Source organism: Lissotriton vulgaris, chromosome 7 (genome assembly GCF_964263255.1).
Source record: "Lissotriton vulgaris chromosome 7, aLisVul1.2, whole genome shotgun sequence".
Taxonomy (NCBI): domain Eukaryota; kingdom Metazoa; phylum Chordata; class Amphibia; order Caudata; family Salamandridae; genus Lissotriton; species Lissotriton vulgaris.
In genome coordinates this window covers 317,144,064-317,164,208 of record NC_141695.1, presented here as the reverse complement: position 1 = coordinate 317,164,208, position 20,145 = coordinate 317,144,064, and positions in this window count along the sequence as shown.

Genomic DNA, 20,145 nt, shown 5'->3' with positions numbered 1-20,145 from the left:
CAAAGCTTCTTATGCTTTATTGTGGCACCTGTGTCATCTTTGTAATCGTTTTGAACCCAGTTCTGCAAGTGATTATTGTAAGATTTGACGCAGAAATGTGAATCGCACACTATTAGTGTTGGGAATTCACGATCGGCATTTTCAAGCGCCATCTTTAAAGATCTGATTTCAGCTCGGGGAGCCAAACAGTTTCTCAGTGATTCAGTTTTTGTTATTTTTGGTCTGAATTTACCACAGCGCCAGCGACCTTTAACAATCGCGCACGCTGCATTGTAGGATGTATTATCCACATCGTAATGTTGTGCAAATCTGTCCATATAGATTACACAAGAGTACTGTTGGAGAGGCAGAATTTCGATTGACAGAGGATATTCTTCTTCATATTTTAGATCTTCCAGTTTTTTCATGTTTGGGTCCAAATAGTATTTCACGTCTTCTGCAGCAAGAGAATTTTCCCACTGTATCCATTTTGGATCTAATGAGGTAATATGAATTTTTATGGTCAATTGTGTCCCCTAACGTAGACCCCAACGGCTCCATGTACGTGCTTCAAGTACATGTATGTTCCCTCCACAACCAGCTATGAAGACGCAAATACATTTGCGTCCAACGTTAACATGTCCTCTTTCAGATCCACCATGAATGGGTCGGATATTCAGTTCCTAAGTATGCCTTGCCACCGTCTTTACATGGTGCACTTTCATGTTTTCTTGGCTCTGGTGAGTTAGGCCCTGATTCCTGTCATCGAGCCCTTTCTGCCTTCTGTCCCTGAAAGCTGCAGTCTGCTGCTTCCTGACCCTTGCCTTACTCCCTGTGCGGCGAGCGGTGCCTGGCTCGACCTGCTTGCCTGCCAAGACTGTATTCAGCCTTCAAGTTATCTGCTCCGCTCCTCGAAAATACATTCCTGTCTAGTGATTTAGGAAAACATCTCCCGAGCTGCAAAGCAAAGGGCCCGGCCTTCCTGTCTCCGTGCAAGTAATTCATAGCTCCTGTTACCATGGTAGGCCCATGGCCCCCTTGCTTTACACGTAGACACGTAGTCGCATATGCACGCACTAGCAGTCAGTATAAAATAGCCTCTGCCCGAGAGACCTTTCCTTCTAGATAATACAGTTCCTCAAACACAAGATATTAGATATGATTTGGGATTAGGTTGTTCTGACACCCCAGACTTCTGTCTCCTCATGTAGGGCTAAATGTCAAGTCCCCTTCACCCTCCAGTTCCACGTCAATCACACGTCATGCTGCTGCGCGCGCATCTCTGCCATGTATTTCTGCTGACACTGCAGGATTCTTCTATGGATCCACCCACCTGTGATACGTTTCATATGACGTTGTCTAGCACACACCTCCGTGTACGCCCTCATGCACGCCTTCTGTTACGCACATGTGTTCTTATCTCGTTTCTCTCAGCTGTTACGCCTTCTGCATATATCACCACTATATGCATTGACTATATATATGATATCTGTTAATAAAGCATTGTACATGTCCATGTCCATTCCCTTCCTGAACCCTTGTGGTGATGGAACATGATACCTGGTTCGAACCAATTCCTTTTTAAGGAATAAAACTTTCATAAACTCAGATGCCACGGACTCTGCCTCTTATTTTTGACTGAGTTATTCTTATTGAACTTTACCGCATAAATTAAGTATAGGTAATTTAAATTTACCACATAATTGGCGCCCGAATAGGGACCCCTCCCCCACCTTACGCGCCGGCGGTGCATTGCAGGCCTAGTCCCCTGCCCCAGCCGGACGGACAACTACGCGTACCCGCAGGATTTCCTGTATCTCCCTCAGGCCAACGGAGGTGACTGAGGCTGCGATCGACACCCAGACGAGGCGGTGAGGAATGCGGAGGATCCCGACCAGAGCCTAGCTGAGAGAGCAAGGTCCGAGGTATTCAGAGGCCCACCAGTTCCGAAGTTCCGAAGTACCTACGTCACGAATCGAGTCGAGTCCAGTCCGGTCCAGTCCAGTGTCGAGTTTCCGAGGCCTTCCGTTCCGTGCTTCCCGGTGAGTACCGTTGCTGGGGACGCATCTAGACGGGTGCATTAGTTTGTGTCCGGTCAAGACGGGTTTGGGTACGCAGACCCGGTCTGCACTGTTTAGCGGTGTATCTGTACTGTTTAGCAGTATATCCAGTATGCAGGTAGCTAGTTTTATTCTAGTTATTATTGTTCGTTTTCAAAATGTTTAAATGTGTTTTAATGTCGTGGTATGAGTGATTGTTTGATTTTCATTACTGTGTTTATTGTATTAGTGGTGTCCAAATACGAGTAAGTATCAAGTACCAGTATCACGGCTCAACATGCCGCTGTTTTCCAAACTAAAACAGATAGGAACTAGAAAAGGAATACTCGAGGAAGCTGTTCCCATCCCACCCAGGGACACTCCCGGGTATTTTATGTACCACAAACATGGCTTAGATGCTGTATTATTTTTCGACTTGTGGGTGGACTACACCAAAGATTTAGCAGAGAATCAGAGATGGCCCGCTACAGGGACATGGGATGCCGAGTGCATCATGAGAGTAGAAGAAGCGTTATGGAAAAAGAAAGCCAGACAGTCACAGAAAGATGCCATTGAATTATGGCGTAAAGAATCGCACAGACGGACAGAGAAAGCACTCAGAAAAGCAGAGAGAAGTAAGGAGGATTCTGAAAAAGCCAAAGAAAAAGAACTACTAGAAGAAGGAGAACGAGTTAGGATAGAACAACACGATAGACGTAGTAATGCTATTATGACAGGATTGTATCCAGTCCTGGCCGAGGGCCTGCCCAAGGCGACCCCGGAAGTACCGAAAGATCAGCCCCCTCCATTGGTTCCGACTAAATTACGTCACAAGACCACAAAAGATTTTTTTCTTTCTTCTTATTTAGACGATGTAGCTCCCGAATATATCAATGTTCCGCCTGCACGCATACCACCCGCTGATCGTCATCCCCAACGACAGGACACTCCTCCACCACTTCCTGCAAACCCCATTAACCCTATTAATCTGCTTAATCCTTTTGGGCCTGACACGGCCCTACCGACAGATCATGCTCAAGCCTCCGCTTCAGGAGGTGCATCAGGAGGTTTCCAGACCCCGCCACCAGTACATCGATTAAATACTAAAGAAATAGCAATGCAACGTACTCCGAGACCGATTAGCAATGAAAAGGCGAAAGAACTTATCACATACTGTAGATATGACCCCATACCAGGCAAAGATGGTTGCATGTTATTAGCCTCAATACGTATAAGACGTGCTGCAGACTTTTTAGTTCTGTTTCCAGGAATAAAAGCTAATCTAGACAGGATATATCATTTTGTTCAGACGGGGGAGGGTCCGGAATGTATTCAGGAGGCCATGGCGCATCAGAAAGTAGACATTCAGAGCCTACTATTAAGATTTTTCATAAACTGTTTCATAAGAGAACGAGACCGGCCTGGTGTAAATGAAGAAGAGATGAAGGTACTAACTGCATGGAGTCAGAATATTTCAGACGGAAAACATGATAGACAAAGTTGTATAGAAAGCATGTACAGAAAAATTCGTAAAGAAGTAGTAGTATTCCATGCAAAAGCGAAAGCTGAAAGGGAAGCAGAATCAGATGCAAATAAATCCTCAGAGGATGAGCCAGAGACAGAGACAGAAGATAGAGGAACGATAGCATATGTAGGAAGGGGTAGATCCTTTAATAAACCGATACGTCCAGAAAGTAAGAGACTTTTTCACTCCGCTATGTTAAATCCGAAGACTCCTGAACATCTATTTCAGGCTACCGATAAAATACTTCAAGAACGAATGGGGTACCATGTACTCGATTCCATGGATGAACAAGAATTAGCCAGGTCAGCAGTACAATGGGCTGACAATTCTGATAAATATAGTGATGACGCATTAGCGCAGACCTTTTTGAATCTTTCCCCAGACGAACAGCGACTAGCTGGTATGTACATGATACAACATCTCCTTATATTGTATAAAAGCCAACATTCTGATCCAGGTCCCCTACCTGATATATTAATAGAACTACTCATGAATAAATGGAGAGGCCTAGGTACCGACTTAATTAAGGTAATTCTAGAACATCGGCACAGATATAGTGCTTTCCTGAATCCACAGTTCGTTCCAGCTCCACCCGTAGAAAGAAAAATGTATTACATAGACAGACAGAATCCCTTACGAGAAGTGCACCCAGTCAGGAATGATGATAATACATTTAGACGTGTGTTTGTGTACACGCCCATAACTAAACTGGAACTATTGGAAATGAAGAAATTAGTGCCCAGTCACGATAAAGACCCTGCAGGTTTCCACCGTGAAATAAAAGACATGTTACTCATGGGTGATTATACCTATCCCGACATCATGAAAATATTGAAAGTATTATTGCCTGCCGGTATTTACGAGAAACTCAAAGAAAAAGAATGGGAGGTGGGAGAGCAAAAGATTGATTGGGCTGCATTAGAGAACGAAGAGAATACTAGAACCCCAGGCCTAGGGCTTGGGGACAAAACTAAAGCATTACCAGGATTGTTAGTACAAGTATTGCCACGTTTATTAGCAACGAAAAAGGAGGACTGGGATGCAATCTCAGCCTGCAAACAGAAACCCGATGAAGACACTAGTGATTTTTATTCCCGATTTGAGAAATGTTTTATTATTAATAGTGGCCTGAAAGCAAGTAGCGAGTCTTATCCACACCTTTTTGTATCCAAGTTAGTCGAGAATTCTCTGCCCCAAGTCAAGAATCGTGTTCTGAAAGTCGAGAGCACATGGCAAGCAAACACGCCTTCCCAAATGTTATAAATGTTACAGTACCACCAGAACAGAATTAGAGAAGAACATGATCACGAACAAAGACGCATGAAAGACACGAAAATGAAAATGTTAGTAGCCCAGTCAGTTCCAGCTGGCAGTCAGAAAAAGGGTATGACACAGTCCAATAATTCAGCAGCTCCTGTTAAAGGGACATGCAACTATTGTAAACAGCCAGGTCACTATATAAATGATTGTGCAGTTTTGAAACACAATATAGCTACAGGTAAAACTAAAGAAAGACCGCGTCAACCTAGACAGGACCAGGTCCAACAACAAGTACCACAGAATATCCAGCCTATGCAGGCTTCACAACAGACAGTACAGACCGTAGCGGTACCACAGCCACAACCGATTGCCGCAACACAACATGCAACGCAACAGATGTACCAGTATGCCCAAACTGATTATCCCGATTATCAACGATACACATGAAACAGCCTAGAGAGGGAAGTTGGCTTGCCTCTTATTGAGGTTCCTGTAGATCAAGAGGGTCCTTACGTACATAGCCAAGTGTTAGGAAAAGATAGAAAGTTTTTGATTGATACAGGGGCAAGCAGAACAACAATAAGTCATGACGAGGTTCCAGGGGCACCCCTCTCAGGCTCACAGAATGTTTCCCTTGGATTTTCAGGAAAACCTATTGTAAATGAAGTATCGAAACCAGTACCTCTTTTAGTTGGTCCGTTGTCTCGCACCACAGATTTGTTATTAACGAAATCATGTCCAGAAAACTTGTTAGGTATCAAGACACTGAAAGCTCTAGGAGCTGTGATTTGCTGTTCTCCGGAAGGAGTAAGACTGTTCTTACGTGACTTTAAGGGTCACTATGTATTGAGAGATATTGATCCCAGATTACAGAATGTTCCTGCACATTTATGGGCACAGGGCCCCACTGATGTAGGTTGTATGCACATTACACCATATCGAGTCACACTCAGGCCAGGAGTAGTACTACCACGAATCCGACAATACAAGTTACCCCCAGATGCTGTAGTGGCTTTGCTGAAAATCATTGACGAGCTCATTGCACAAGGAGTGGTTGTAGAAACCGACTCGAATCTATGTAACTCCCCTATCATTCCAATTCTTAAACGTACTGATCCAAATGCACCCCCTGTTTATCGATTAGTGATCGATTTACGAGAACTAAATAAATGCATCGTACCACAGTATCCCGTGGTCCCAGACATCTCGTCTCTATTGACTGCCATTGATTCCGAAGCAACGTTCTTTACTGTAATTGATCTGAAGAACGCCTTCTTTAGTGTCCCAATTGATCCGGAAAGCCAATATCTTTTCGGATTCTGTTTAAGTGGTCGAAGCTTCAAATTTGCACGCGCACCTCAAGGATTCACAGAAAGCCCCAGCATCTATAGCCAAGCACTGAAAAGACAACTAGACAGTATACACATGCCTGACAACACTGCCCTGTTACAGTATGTCGATGAACTACTGATCACCGCCTGCAACGAACCTGAATGTGAGCAAGCATCACTGACGGTTTTACATTTCTTGGCTGACAAGGGACACAAGGTGTCCCCTTCGAAGCTGCAATTCTGTGTTCAGCAAGTGGTTTACCTTGGGCACTTGCTGTCCAAAGGGGGGAGACAGCTAACACCTGACCGTATCCAGTTAATTGTAAAACATGCCACAACCCAAGACACAAAAGGAGGTACGAGCCTTTATAGGCCTCACTTCTTACTGTAGACAATGGATCCCTCAGTATGCATTTCTAGCGAAACCACTCATACAGTTGACAACCCAGGAGGCAGCGATATCGACTGCCCTCCCTTGGACTCAGGAACATACACAAGCTTTTGACGACTTAAAGAAAGCCTTATGTCAAGCACCAGTTTTAGCGACACCATGTTACAGCAAGCCTTTTACACTTTTTGTCACAGAACGTGAAGGTACTGCATTGTCAGTACTCACTCAGGATCAAGCAGGTTCACACAAACCGTGTGCTTATTTTTCTAGTACATTGGATCCAGTAGCCCAGGCGCTGCCTGCGTGCTTGAAATCTGTAGCAGCGACAGCTCTAGCAATCAGACAAAGCGATTCCATAGTGTTAGGACATCAATTGACAGTACAAGTTCCACACTCTGTGGAAGTTCTTTTAAACCGAACACAGACTCAGCACTTGACTATAGCAAGACTGACAGGTTATGAATTGACATTGTTTCAGCCACACATAGAAATCAGACGATGTAACACATTGAACCCTGCTACACTTCTGCCATTAAGTGAGACAGATCCTTTGGCACATGATTGTATTGAAGTCATTACCATTACGACGAAACCCAGACAAGACTTGACAGACACTGCACTACCAGATCCAGACCTGACACTTTATGTGGATGGTTCATGCATGAGAACAAGTACAGGAGAATTAGTGGCCGCCTACGCAGTCACAACAGAAACTGAAGTCATAGAAACAAATTATATTGACACCCTGTCAGCTCAAGCAGCAGAGCTCATTGCTCTGACTCAAGCCTGTATTCGAGCAAAGAACAAGAGAGTTAACATATACACAGATTCACGTTATGCTTTCGGAGTCGTACACGACTTCAGTGTACTCTGGAGAGAGAGAGGTTTTTTGACCTCTCACGGGGCCAAAATTCAGCACGGTCCCCTCATTCAAGCTCTGTTAGACGCAATACATCTGCCTACAGCCATATCCATCATGAAGTGCAAGGCACATACGAAGGTCACAGATACAATTTCCCAGGGTAACGACCTGGCAGACCGAACAGCTAAGCATACAGCTCAGACTCAGACTCACGCAACTGACCTGACAAAGACAATAGTCCAGACACCGACACATTGCATGACAGTTAAGGATCCCGCCCTAGATGTAATTGACATACAGACACATGCTACACCAGACGAAATCAAGAAATGGATTGAACTAGGAGGGATCCAGACAGAACAGGGATGGATGACGAAGGGAAAATCTATATGGTTTCTCCCCGACTCTATGGTTCAAGTTATCATTAACACAGTACACAGTCGTGCACATTTAGGAGAAAAAGCCATGTTAGACAGTATTCAAAACCTCTGGTTCAATAAACATTTACGAGCAGCAGCCAAACAGAAAGTGCGTACTTGCATGATCTGTTGTCAGTTCAACCCAGGTAAAAGCATTCCCGTAGAGCAAGGTGGATTTCATCCTCCCGATCACCCTTTTGAAGTCCTCCAGATGGATTATATCCAGATGGAACGTTGTCGAGGATTCAAATATGTCCTCGTAGTTGTATGTGCACTCTCCCGTTGGACAGAAGCATATCCAGTCCCAGATAACACTGCTCCGACCACTGCCAAGCAGCTGGTTCGTGAATTCTTCCCCAGGTATGGTTTGCCCCGCATCGTATACTCAGATAACGGTTAGCCATTCTCGTCCGAGCTTATGAAGCAGGTATCACTCCTGCTAGGCTATCGATGGAGATTCCACTGTGTCCGACATCCCGAGGCAGCAGGTCTTGTGGAACGTCATAATCAGACTCTGAAAATTCGTCTTGCCAAGATCTGTAGAGAGAAAGGCGTCGACTGGATAGTAGCTTTACCAGTTGCACTCTTTTACATGAGAATGGTCGCACACTCACGAACAGGGCTATCCCCGTATGAGGTGGTCTTTGGTAGGCCACCGAATATGTGGGGGACGCCTCTGCCTCGCAAAATTACTGATGTTGACTGTAACATGCTGACAGATTACCTTGCTTCCTTGATGTCTGCACTACAATCATGTCGTTCACAGGTTGCTGCAGCCTTTCCCGACAACACCGAGGTGAAGCCACATGAGGTTGTTCCGGGGGACCTCGTCTTCGTGAGGAACTTTGACAGGAGAAGTCCGCTGGAGCCCCGTTGGCACGCGCCGAAGCTAGTACTATTGACTACAAGGACTGCAATTAAAGTCGAGGGCCGCAAGGGCTGGCTTCACTCGAGTCATATTAAAAAATACCATGGACTGCCGCCAGATCTAGACTCCCAGCCCTGCCCTCCTCCACAGACTGACTCGAAACTCCCCCTGGTCGAGAAAACTTCTTCTCAAGAATATAAATTAAAATTGAGGTCTAGCAAGTCAGACAGTTTAATTGTTTAAGTCCTCCCCTAGGTGAATCGGTTAGACGAGTTTCTGACATGTATCCCCTAGACCCCAATAGAGAGAGAGATAGACAGAAACAGCTCAAGAAACGTGAATATTGTAAATCACTTCGTAGTTACTGTATTGTGACACTATTGATTATGTTTTTTCTGAGTCTTATGATTATTGCTGCAAGTATACTGTTACATATATACTATCCTATTTTCAAGCGTGCACATTCCTCCTTAAATGTCACTGCCGAGCACTCTTTCAGTGAACTGCCCCCGCATGAGTTATCTTACCGACTTGCGCTGCGCAACAATACATTCATTAGTATGTTACATCATTCCCATCAGACCAGCAATGCTACAAATTGTTGGATATGTGGTCGGCTCCCTCCCTATCAGAAATACAAGGGAGTTCTGCCCCTCTTCCCGTACCCGTTCACACACAATGGTTCCTGTGGTGCATGGTTTAGTTTAATTAATTCCCTCGATTCCAATTCTGTAGTTTACCAGGGCAACTGGGTATGGGGAAATCTGAACACCGTTCTGCATAGAGTATGTTTCCCTGACAAGGAGGGTCTTCCCAAAAGGACAGGGACTGATCTAGAAAACGAGGTATATGGATTAGGTAACTTTACACTTAACCTCATGATTCTGAATGTTTAATCCGAAACCGAACCAGTCTTGCCCGCTATGTCCGTATTACCAGTCAAAGGTGACGTATGTGTCAGAAAGAATGGTTCAGTACACCTGGGTCATAGTAAATGTACTACTGTGATCGAATTCAGTGATAAAGGCAAGTCTACATTTAAAGATTCCCGTCATTCCTACTTCATTTGTGGTCATACCGCATATATACGCTTACCTCTAGATTGGGATGGCACCTGTTACATTGCATTCCTTCTGCCACCTGTTTTCCTAGCCCCTCCTGATTATCATAGGGACTCCCATCTAGTACACGTCAGACCCAAGAGAGACCTCCCGATTGTCGACTACACTGAAACGGCATGGGAGCAATACACAGACTTCAATAAAGGTTTCTTTCCCTACTTAGGTGCTGTCTTTAATAGTAAACTGATACGTAAATTAACTAGAACCCTCTAAGCAGTAGTGAATGAAACTACTTCCGCCCTAGGCAACTTAACGGAGGAGCAGTCTGCTATGCGGATTGTTGTTCTTCAAAATCGTCTTGTCCTTGACGTCATCCTGGCCGATAGGGGCGGAGCTTGTAGAGTCATCGGATCGAGCTGCTGTGTTTTCATTCCAGAAAACGCGCCATCAGTATATAGAGCCATAACTCGTCTTCACAAGATTGCAAGTCAGATACACCAGAATCCAGGCACCTGGACTTGGTCCGGTTGGTTCTGGAGTGTACTATCAGCCTGGGGATGGAAGGTCCTATCCTTCCTCGGAATAGCCCTTCTCATCGTGTTCAGTTGTTGTCTATGTCTACAATGTGGGCCAGCGATTTGCGGCTTGTGCGCCACATCATGTATTCCTCATTCAAGTCCACGTTCAAAACACCGTAAGAAGAAAGAAGAGCAAATGATGTTACATGAACAGATTGATAGATTAATGAGGATTGATATATCATGAAGGGTCCGTAGGGGACAAGGAGGGAATGAGGTAATATGAATTTTTATGGTCAATTGTGTCCCCTAACGTAGACCCCAACGGCTCCATGTACGTGCTTCAAGTACATGTATGTTCCCTCCACAACCAGCTATGAAGACGCAAATACATTTGCGTCCAACGTTAACATGTCCTCTTTCAGATCCACCATGAATGGGTCGGATATTCAGTTCCTAAGTATGCCTTGCCACCGTCTTTACATGGTGCACTTTCATGTTTTCTTGGCTCTGGTGAGTTAGGCCCTGATTCCTGTCATCGAGCCCTTTCTGCCTTCTGTCCCTGAAAGCTGCAGTCTGCTGCTTCCTGACCCTTGCCTTACTCCCTGTGCGGCGAGCGGTGCCTGGCTCGACCTGCTTGCCTGCCAAGACTGTATTCAGCCTTCAAGTTATCTGCTCCGCTCCTCGAAAATACATTCCTGTCTAGTGATTTAGGAAAACATCTCCCCAGCTGCAAAGCAAAGGGCCCGGCCTTCCTGTCTCCGTGCAAGTAATTCATAGCTCCTGTTACCATGGTAGGCCCATGGCCCCCTTGCTTTACACGTAGACACGTAGTCGCATATGCACGCACTAGCAGTCAGTATAAAATAGCCTCTGCCCGAGAGACCTTTCCTTCTAGATAATACAGTTCCTCAAACACAAGATATTAGATATGATTTGGGATTAGGTTGTTCTGACACCCCAGACTTCTGTCTCCTCATGTAGGGCTAAATGTCAAGTCCCCTTCACCCTCCAGTTCCACGTCAATCACACGTCATGCTGCTGCGCGCGCATCTCTGCCATGTATTTCTGCTGACACTGCAGGATTCTTCTATGGATCCACCCACCTGTGATACGTTTCATATGACGTTGTCTAGCACACACCTCCGTGTACGCCCTCATGCACGCCTTCTGTTACGCACATGTGTTCTTATCTCGTTTCTCTCAGCTGTTACGCCTTCTGCATTCATCACCACTATATGCATTGACTATATATATGATATCTGTTAATAAAGCATTGTACATGTCCATGTCCATTCCCTTCCTGAACCCTTGTGGTGATGGAACATGATACCTGGTTCGAACCAATTCCTTTTTAAGGAATAAAACCTTCATAAACTCAGATGCCACGGACTCTGCCTCTTATTTTTGACTGAGTTATTCTTATTGAACTTTACCGCATAAATTAAGTATAGGTAATTTAAATTTACCACACTAATGCCACCGTTTTTAGATTAACTGGGCTTAATAACGCCTCGAGGGCTGATTCTGCTGTATAAACAGGTATTCTTTTGCCTTGGGCTTGGGCTCTTTCTTTTGCTACAGCAGTTTGAACCGCATTTACAATATGTTCTGTAAGAATTAATGTTTTTTCAGCTTGTGTGTACAAATGTGATTTGTAAGCTATTGGTACCGTTTCTCCCTCATTAGAGGTCAGGTACGTGAATCCGCATCTTCCTGGGATGACTCGGATTACAAGGTTGCGTGTGTTGTTGCGAGTTTGTAATTTTGTTTTAGCTAACATGTCTGTTTGCAATGATCTCAAAATTTCTGTGTGTTTCTGAGTCCAATTGATTGGTTTAAAATCAGGTTTTATTAATTCATAGAGAGGTTTAACCCCCTCTGCATAATTTCGAATGTAAGTTCTTCCGAAATTCAGGAAACCTAGTATTGATTGTAAGTTCTTCAGCGTTTTTGGTGCTTGGAGTACAGCGCACTTCTCTAAGAAATTGTCTGCTAGGCTTTTGCCTTCACTTGATAATTCATATCCTAAAAACAGGACAGTTAGGTGGGCAATTCGTGACTTTTTAAAGTTGAATTTATAACCCTCTGCTGTGAACCCAAGTATTATGGTGTTCACTCTTTTCAAGTGAGTATCCAGGTCATCATCTGTGAGATAGATGTCATCGACATAAGATAATGCCTCATCATCATATATTTGTAGTAACTCTGTTACCCTTGCTGAGAATAATCCTGGGCTATTCTTGAATCCCTGTGGGAGTCGACAGAAATTTTTCTGTGACCCCATTATTGAGAAAGCGGTTAAATACCTGCTTTCAGGTGCAATGTTTTGACAAAAGAATCCATTAGAGATGTCTAATGTTGTTTTGTATTTTTTGCGAACGATGTTATTCATTAGTGCTGCACTGTGTGAGTTTTGTACTGCAAATGTCTTGCAACATGAGTTAAGGTGTCTGTAGTCCAAGACTAGACTATATGAATCGTCTGGCTTGGAGACAGGATGCAAAGGATTGTTCATTTGAGAGGTGCATGTTTCGATCACCCCTTGGTATTCAAGCTGATCTAAGATCTCCCTGCCTTGTTTTTTTAGCTTCTTGCTTAATTGGGTACTGCCTTTGTGCAGTGGGTTGACATTTTAACTGGATTTTGTGAGGAGGGGAGTCCTCATCCCATCCTACATGATTTTTATATAATGCAGGAGCTTGGGCTACTGCCCATTTTCTTGCATATGTGTATTTTCTATGAATTGGAATATGATTTGAGAAGGCAGGCATAATCATTTCTTCGCCATGAGGGCACTCCCTGACAAACTCTGGTGGCTAGTCTTTCTCAGCTAATAGGATGTCATAGCCTTTTGAAAGGTTATCCCAAAACAGACCCCTTACTTTCCTAGTCTTATCTCCCTCTATACGCAATGTTATTTCGTATATTTTATGAGGTTTACTAACTCTGGTATCTGCAGTTTCCACCTGAATGTATTCATTCGTGTTCACTGTCTCCAGATGATTCATCAGGATCTTGCGAGCTATTGTCACTTCTGCTGCGCTGTCTAGCATTGTCTGGGCCCACTCTCCGTTTTTCAGCTGTGTCCTCAGTATCCTCGGTATGTTTTTATTATTTTAATACTGGCTACCTTCTTTCTTGGAAATTGTAATTTTTTACTTTGAGCAGGTTCCTTGTCTTTGGACTTGACGTGCTCTTCCCTGTGTTCTGACCGTCCTCTTGTATCCGATTTCTGCGAGGAAGTCTGAAAAGATCGAGAGGGACGTGTATCAATATCTTGATATCTATCAGGCTTTTTCAAATTATCCCTATTTCTAAGGTTGTATCTTTTCTCAGAGGGCTCCCTCTGGGGAGACTTATGTCCTTGGTCCGGAGATCTTTCTCTCCACCGAGGAGACCTTCCTCTGGACTGGAATCTTTTTTCTTTGGGAGTGGATTGTTTATTTCCATCCCAGCTCTTTTTTGGAGTGTTTAGATTATTTTTAATAAATATCTTTTCAGGATTTTCAGTTAGTTGGTGTTTTACCGGTTTCCCACCCAAACTATCTCTACCTAGTTCTTCATAGGATTTTTCTATCATTCTGGCAAGTTCAATTGGTTGGTCTGCTATATCTGTTTCTTTCAATTTCTGGCGGTTCGCCACAGATGCTGCTTCTCCTTTTATGTTGGCTAATAATATAGCAGAGACCTGCTTGAAGTCTTTCAGTAATTTCATACCCAGAGTTAAAGCAGGTTCTGGACCGTATTCATTTTGAATCTGTCTTAGTACATCTGGTATTACCGCCATGGACGGAACACCATGTGTTTTTGTGTAAATGGAAGCAAAGACTGTGCCCCAAGTGTCACAATCCTCCACATGTGGTGCGATCCCCATTGGAAGGCAGATAGTTAGAATTCTGTGTTTCTCACTAGGGGTAGTATCCGGAAATACTGCCTCTATTTGAGTTATCTTTTGTGCTAGCCAGAATGGAATTTGTTCCCGTTTTGCGGGTGTTTTACCAAGACATGATTGTATGTTCTGTGGTGTAATTTTGTTTGTGTTTCCCTGATGAATGTTAATAGCTGGTTGGACTTTTGAAGTCCGCGTTACATATTGGACTAATTGTCTATGTATTTTAATTAGTACTTTTAGCTGGGCTAAAAGTTCCCGGTCTGACATTTTTTCGATGTCTGGATGTGGTGTGTAGCTGGCTAGAACCGGCCACGTTGCTCTTGGTCTACCTAGTGGACCGAGCCTGGTGATGTGATTATTATGTTTTAGGGCGCCTTTAAACCAGAGCAGGTGCTCTTGGTATTTTAATGGGATTTCAACCTCCTCGAAAGGAGTGTATACATCCGGAGGTTCCTCTATTTTGTAATAATGGAATTCGTGTGTTACAGCGTTTGTTGCTGGAAAGTTTATCCATGAATAGAATACCACTGTCTGCCGATATTCATAGGCCTCTACCACGAATATGACTGTACCACCTCGTGATGTCAGTCCGTTTTCTATAAGTTTCAGAGTTATAGTTTTTCTTATGTTGACCGGAATGAGTATAGCATTCGGGTCATTCTGTAGGAGACTCATGTCCTCCTCTAGGAGTCGAGCTGCTATTCTAGCTGCCTCCCTTTCGTCTTCACTTTCCCCCATTTTACTGGCAGAAAGGTTTTTGTTGCAGATCAAGTTTCAAGGAAACAAATATTAGGTGCACAATATTTTGGAACACTGTATCCTTCAACGTTGACTAAACCAAAAACTATACATAGGAATCTCTTCCTACTAAGTTCCGGCGGATTTTAACCTCTTACCCACTCCAGACGTCTTTTGGAGTATTTATGGGAAAAAGGGTCTGTGTGAAAAAGCACGACTGAGTTACTCTAACGTCTTGCGTTAGATTTATCGCCTTACCAAACGTTGAGTGCCATGTAGTGTAGTTCCTATATTCCCAATAGGCTCTGCGCATTGGAATAATATATTCAGCAGTGTAGATGTAGGACTGAGGTCGACTAGGTCTCTACTGACTATATTAGACTTAAGGTTTGCCAGCTAGCTCAGAGGTCACTAGAAACTTTCTCGAATAAACGAGGAGGAGTTTAACCACCCTGGATAGACAAGAATGGATTAGCTTCTGACAACCATATAACATGACAACTTTGCTCCCTCAGAATAAGAGTGTATCTCTAGAGTCGTGTGAAAACAATAGACAGCTATTTCACTCAGTCAATCGTGCGTACTTAGTTTCACCAGAGTGCAGAGAAAAGAGAGACAGGTGTTTTCAATGAAAGGTGTAATTTATTGAGGAGTCTTCTTTCTCATGCAAGAGAAATGAATTGCCATGATTGTAATACTTAATATAATGTAAAGTGCGTACAGTAAAAGGAGTATTATGAAATAATACTGTAAAAGCATTGATATGGTTTCTTAGCCATAAGATACTTTAAAATGGATAAAATATATACATACATATATACATTGACTAACGTACTCAACTGGTGCTTCTAAATACGCCTACCCCGGTGTACCTGCCCTAAACCTAATACGTGGGAAGGAGTAAGTAAGTTGCAGTTTAAGTTAAGTTGGTTTTTTGCCAAGAATCTGAATCAAGAATTCTCTTTAAGGGTTTAGTCAGCTCCGTACCGGGGTAATAGAATGCAGGAGGTCTGGTATCTCTCTTTCAGGACTCGATATCCCAGCAGCCCGCGAAGTCGGCTGAGAACACCGGAGTTGGATTTCTCGGCAGGAGAAAAGACAGCGTCTCTCTCAGTGCGTCAAAAGAGAGGGGCAGCATCCATGGGCTCTCGCATCAGCTGGGCTCTCGGGCAAGTAGATAGCTGCTCGGCTCCAAAGCCACCACCGTGTCTTTGCTTAAGGCAACGTTGGTATATTTATACCTGAAAGGTGCCGGGTTTGACGTAAGGTTGGACATAAGACGTCAATAAAGATGTCACTAAGAACTGGCCGTTCTTACAGTGCTTCACAGGAGTTCTAGGACGAAATCAAAACAAAAGCAAATGGGGATTTCCCAGGTTGCTGGAGGTTTGGTTTGTTTAGAGAACTCGTTGTGCTTTCTAGGAGTCCGGGGAAGTAGCCTTGCTTAATGTGACTGCATGGGCTACAACTAAATATGGATATGATTCCTATGCCATTATATGGATATTATTGATTACAACCGTACAAGGGCATAAAATAGAAATATCGATTTAGGTTCCTAGATAAAAACACAATAGTGGGATTTCCAGAGAGGGCCAAAGGACCCTCCCCCGAGCTGTTTTTAGAGAACTGGGATTGTCAATAACCTAGCCCCTAAAAGACTCTCAGAGTTTTTTAATGTGGAGAGGGCCCATAGAGCGCGGGTCCCACCTCCCGCCCCACCCTGGAGCACCACTGGTAGCTATAATAGCCCGATTCTTCAATTATTGAGATAGAGATGCAATTTTACAAGCTACCCATCCCAAAGGACCACAACTATATGAAGGTCACACCACTGCAATTTACCCTGATTATACACAAAGGGTACAAGCCCTTGCCACAGTGCCCTTGGTACCTATGGTACCATTTACAAGGGACTGACATGTGGCCAAAGAGTGCCAATTGGGTTTTGTCTTAAGGCAGTTTTAGGGAAAGAACATAGGCCCTGGGTACCTGGTTGGCAGGAACCCAGGGCACACCCAGTCAAAGTACATGAACTGTTTGGCAAAAAGTTGGGGGAACCATACAAAAAGAGGGCACTTTCTTAAACAAACCCCTCCCCCCAAACGAAAGAAGATAAGACTAACCTTTCTCTAGAGAGTCTTCATTGTCTAAGTGGAAGAACCTGGCAAATCCATCTGCATTGGCATGGGCAGTCCCAGGTCTATTTTCCACTATAAATTCCTTTCCCTGTAGGGAGCTGGATCACCTCAAAAGTTTAGCATTTTCACCTTTCACTTGCATTAGCCGTTTGAGAGGTCTGTGGTCAGTTTGAACAAGGAAGTGAGTACTAAAAAAGTATGGGCTCAGCTTCTTCAGTGACCAAACCACAGCAAAGGCCTCCCTCTCAATGGCACTCCATCGCTGCTCCCTGGGGAGTAAAAGCAACAGGCTGGTCTTGGCCTTCATCATTGGTCTGGGATAGGACTGCTTCAATCCCTAGCTGGGAGGCATCTGTCTGCACTATGAACTGCTTGGTATAGTCTGGAGCTTTGGGAATGGGTGATGAGCACATTGCCTCTTTCAGGGTGTCAAAAGCCTTTTGACAGCTAACTGTCCAGTTTACCTTTTTGGGCATCTTTTTGGAGGTGAGTTCTATGAGGGGGAGTCACAATGGACCCATATCCCTTCACAACCGTCCAGTAGTACCCAGCCATGTCAAGGAATGCCCTGACTTTTGTCTGGGTTGTTGGAGCGACCCAGTCCAGGATGGACTGGATCCTGGCCTGTAAGGGTTGCACTTGGCCTTCACCAACAAGGTGGCCCAAGTACACCACTGTTCCCTTACCTATCTAGTAATTGGATGCCTTGGTAGTTAGGACTGCAGTTTACAGAGCTTTTAAAACCTTCCCCAGGTGGATCAGGTGATCCTTCCAGGTGGACCTAAAAATAAAAATATAATCTCGGTATGCTGCACTAAAGGCCAACAATCCAGAAAGGGCTTTATTCACCAACCTTTGGATAGTGGCAGGGGCATTCTTTAAACCAAAAGGCATAACAGTAAACTGATGATTCCCGTCAGGGGTGGAGAATGCTGTGTTTTCTTTTGCTCCTGGTGCCATAGCAATCTGCCAGTACCCTGCAGGTAAGTCAAAGGTAGTTAGAAATGTGGCTGCGCCCAATTTGTCTATCAACTCATCAGCTCTTGGGATAGGGTGACCATCTGTCTTGGTGACAGAGTGAGCCCTCTATAGTCCACAAAGAACCTCATGTCTCTCTTTCCACCATGTGAATAAGGTTTGGGGACTAGAGCCACTGGGCTGGCCCAGGAGCTCTCTGAGGGTTCAATAACCCCTAACTCCAGCATCTTGCTGACTTCAGCTCTGATGCGCTCCTTAACTTGATCAGACTGTCGATAGATCTTATTTATGAAAGGTGACAGTGTGTCTGACCACGGGTCAAGGAAAGAGCTTAGCATACTGCTGCAAGACCTGCTTGCAGTCAGGCTGATGCTGTCCACTGACTCATCTTTGGGGCTGTTAGAGAGGTCAAGGAGAGGTTCTCTCTCTGTCTCCTGATCCTCATCAGTCACCATCAGCATGGTGATGTCAGCCCTGTCATGGAAAAGCTTAATGCGGTTCACATGGATCACTCTTTTGAGGCTCCTGCTTGTGCCCAGGTCAATCAAGTAGGTGACCTTTTCTTCTATAAGCTGGGGTATGGGCCACTCCATTTGTCCTGGCGAGCCCTTGGTGCCACAGGCTCCAACCCCACACCTTTTGCCCTGGTTGGAATTCCACCAGTGCAGCTTTTTAGTCATACCAGTGGTACTGGAGCTTGTGGCTGGCCTCAAGATTTTTGGACGCTTTTTCCATGTACTCTGCCATTCTGCACCCTAGGCCTAGTACATAGTCCACAATATCTTGTTTGGGTTCTTGGAGAGGCTTCTCCCAACCCTCTTTAACAAGACAGAGTGGTTCCCTAATAAGATACCCAAACAGAAGTTCAAAGGGGGGAAAACCTACTCCCTTCTGAGGCACCTCTCTGTAGGCAAAAAGCAAGCATGGTAAGAGGACATCCCATCTCCTTTTGAGGTTTTCAAGGAGCACCATAATCATGCCCTTCAATGTCTTGTTAAATCTTTCAACAAGACCATTGGGTGTAGTAAACTTGTACTGCACTCCACACTCTTTCCACATATGTTTTAGGTAAGCAGACATGAAGTTTGACACTCTGTCTGAAACCACCTCCTTAGGAAACCCTATCCTGGTAAAGACACCAATGACGGCCTTGGCTACTCCAGAAGCTGTAGTAGTCCTAAGGGGAATTGCCTAAGGATACCTGGTGGCATGCTTCACCAACACCAGTTTGAATTTGTTTCCTGATGCTGTGGGAGGTTCAAGTGGACCCACTATGTCCATACCTACCATTTCAAAGGGAACCCCAACCACTGGTAGTGGAATTAAGGGGGCCTTTGAGTGTTCCCCTGTTTTGCCACATGGCTTGACAGGTGATACAGGAGCTGACAAATTCCTTTACCTTCTGAGACTTCTGGAACCAGTAAAAGTGGCTAACTAGCCTTTACCAAGTTTTGGTTTGGCCCAGATGCCCAGCTAGGGGGAGGTTATGAGCCAAAGTGAGTAAGAACTCCCTGTACATTCGAAGCACTACCACTCGCCTAGTGGTTCCAGGGTTGGGGTCTCTCGCCTCAGTATACACTAGTCCCTCCTCCCAATAGGCTCTGTCAGTACCACTTTCATCTCCCGTTTCCTGTGCAGCAGCCTGCTGCCTCAGGCTCTCAAGAGTTGGAAAGTCTTCTGTCCAAGGCGCAGCTCTTCCCTGGTTGTCCCCCTGGGCCCTAGAGCGCAACCTGGTAAGGGTCAAGTTCCATGGGATCAGATCCCTGTGGGGTTTCCAAGTCCTCTCCCTGAGGAGAGGGGTTCAGAGTCTTTGGCTGTTCAGAAGCTGGTTTCCAAGTATTCTTACCTTTCCTCTTGTAAGGTTGGGCCATTCTTTCAGGCTATAACCCTTTTTCACCTTATTTTCGTCTCTGTGCTCTAGTCTTGACACACAATCTTAGGGATGTCCAAAATTGCTACATGGGTTTTCAATTCTACCTCAGCCCATGCTGAGGTCTCCAGGTCATTTCCAAGCAGACAGGCAGCTGGACACTTTGGAGAGACCACTACCTGTTTCAGGCCAGTAACCCCCTCCCCCAGTCTAATGTCACCATAGCCATGGCATGGTTAGTGGTAACACTGTCAGCATTGGTGACGGGGT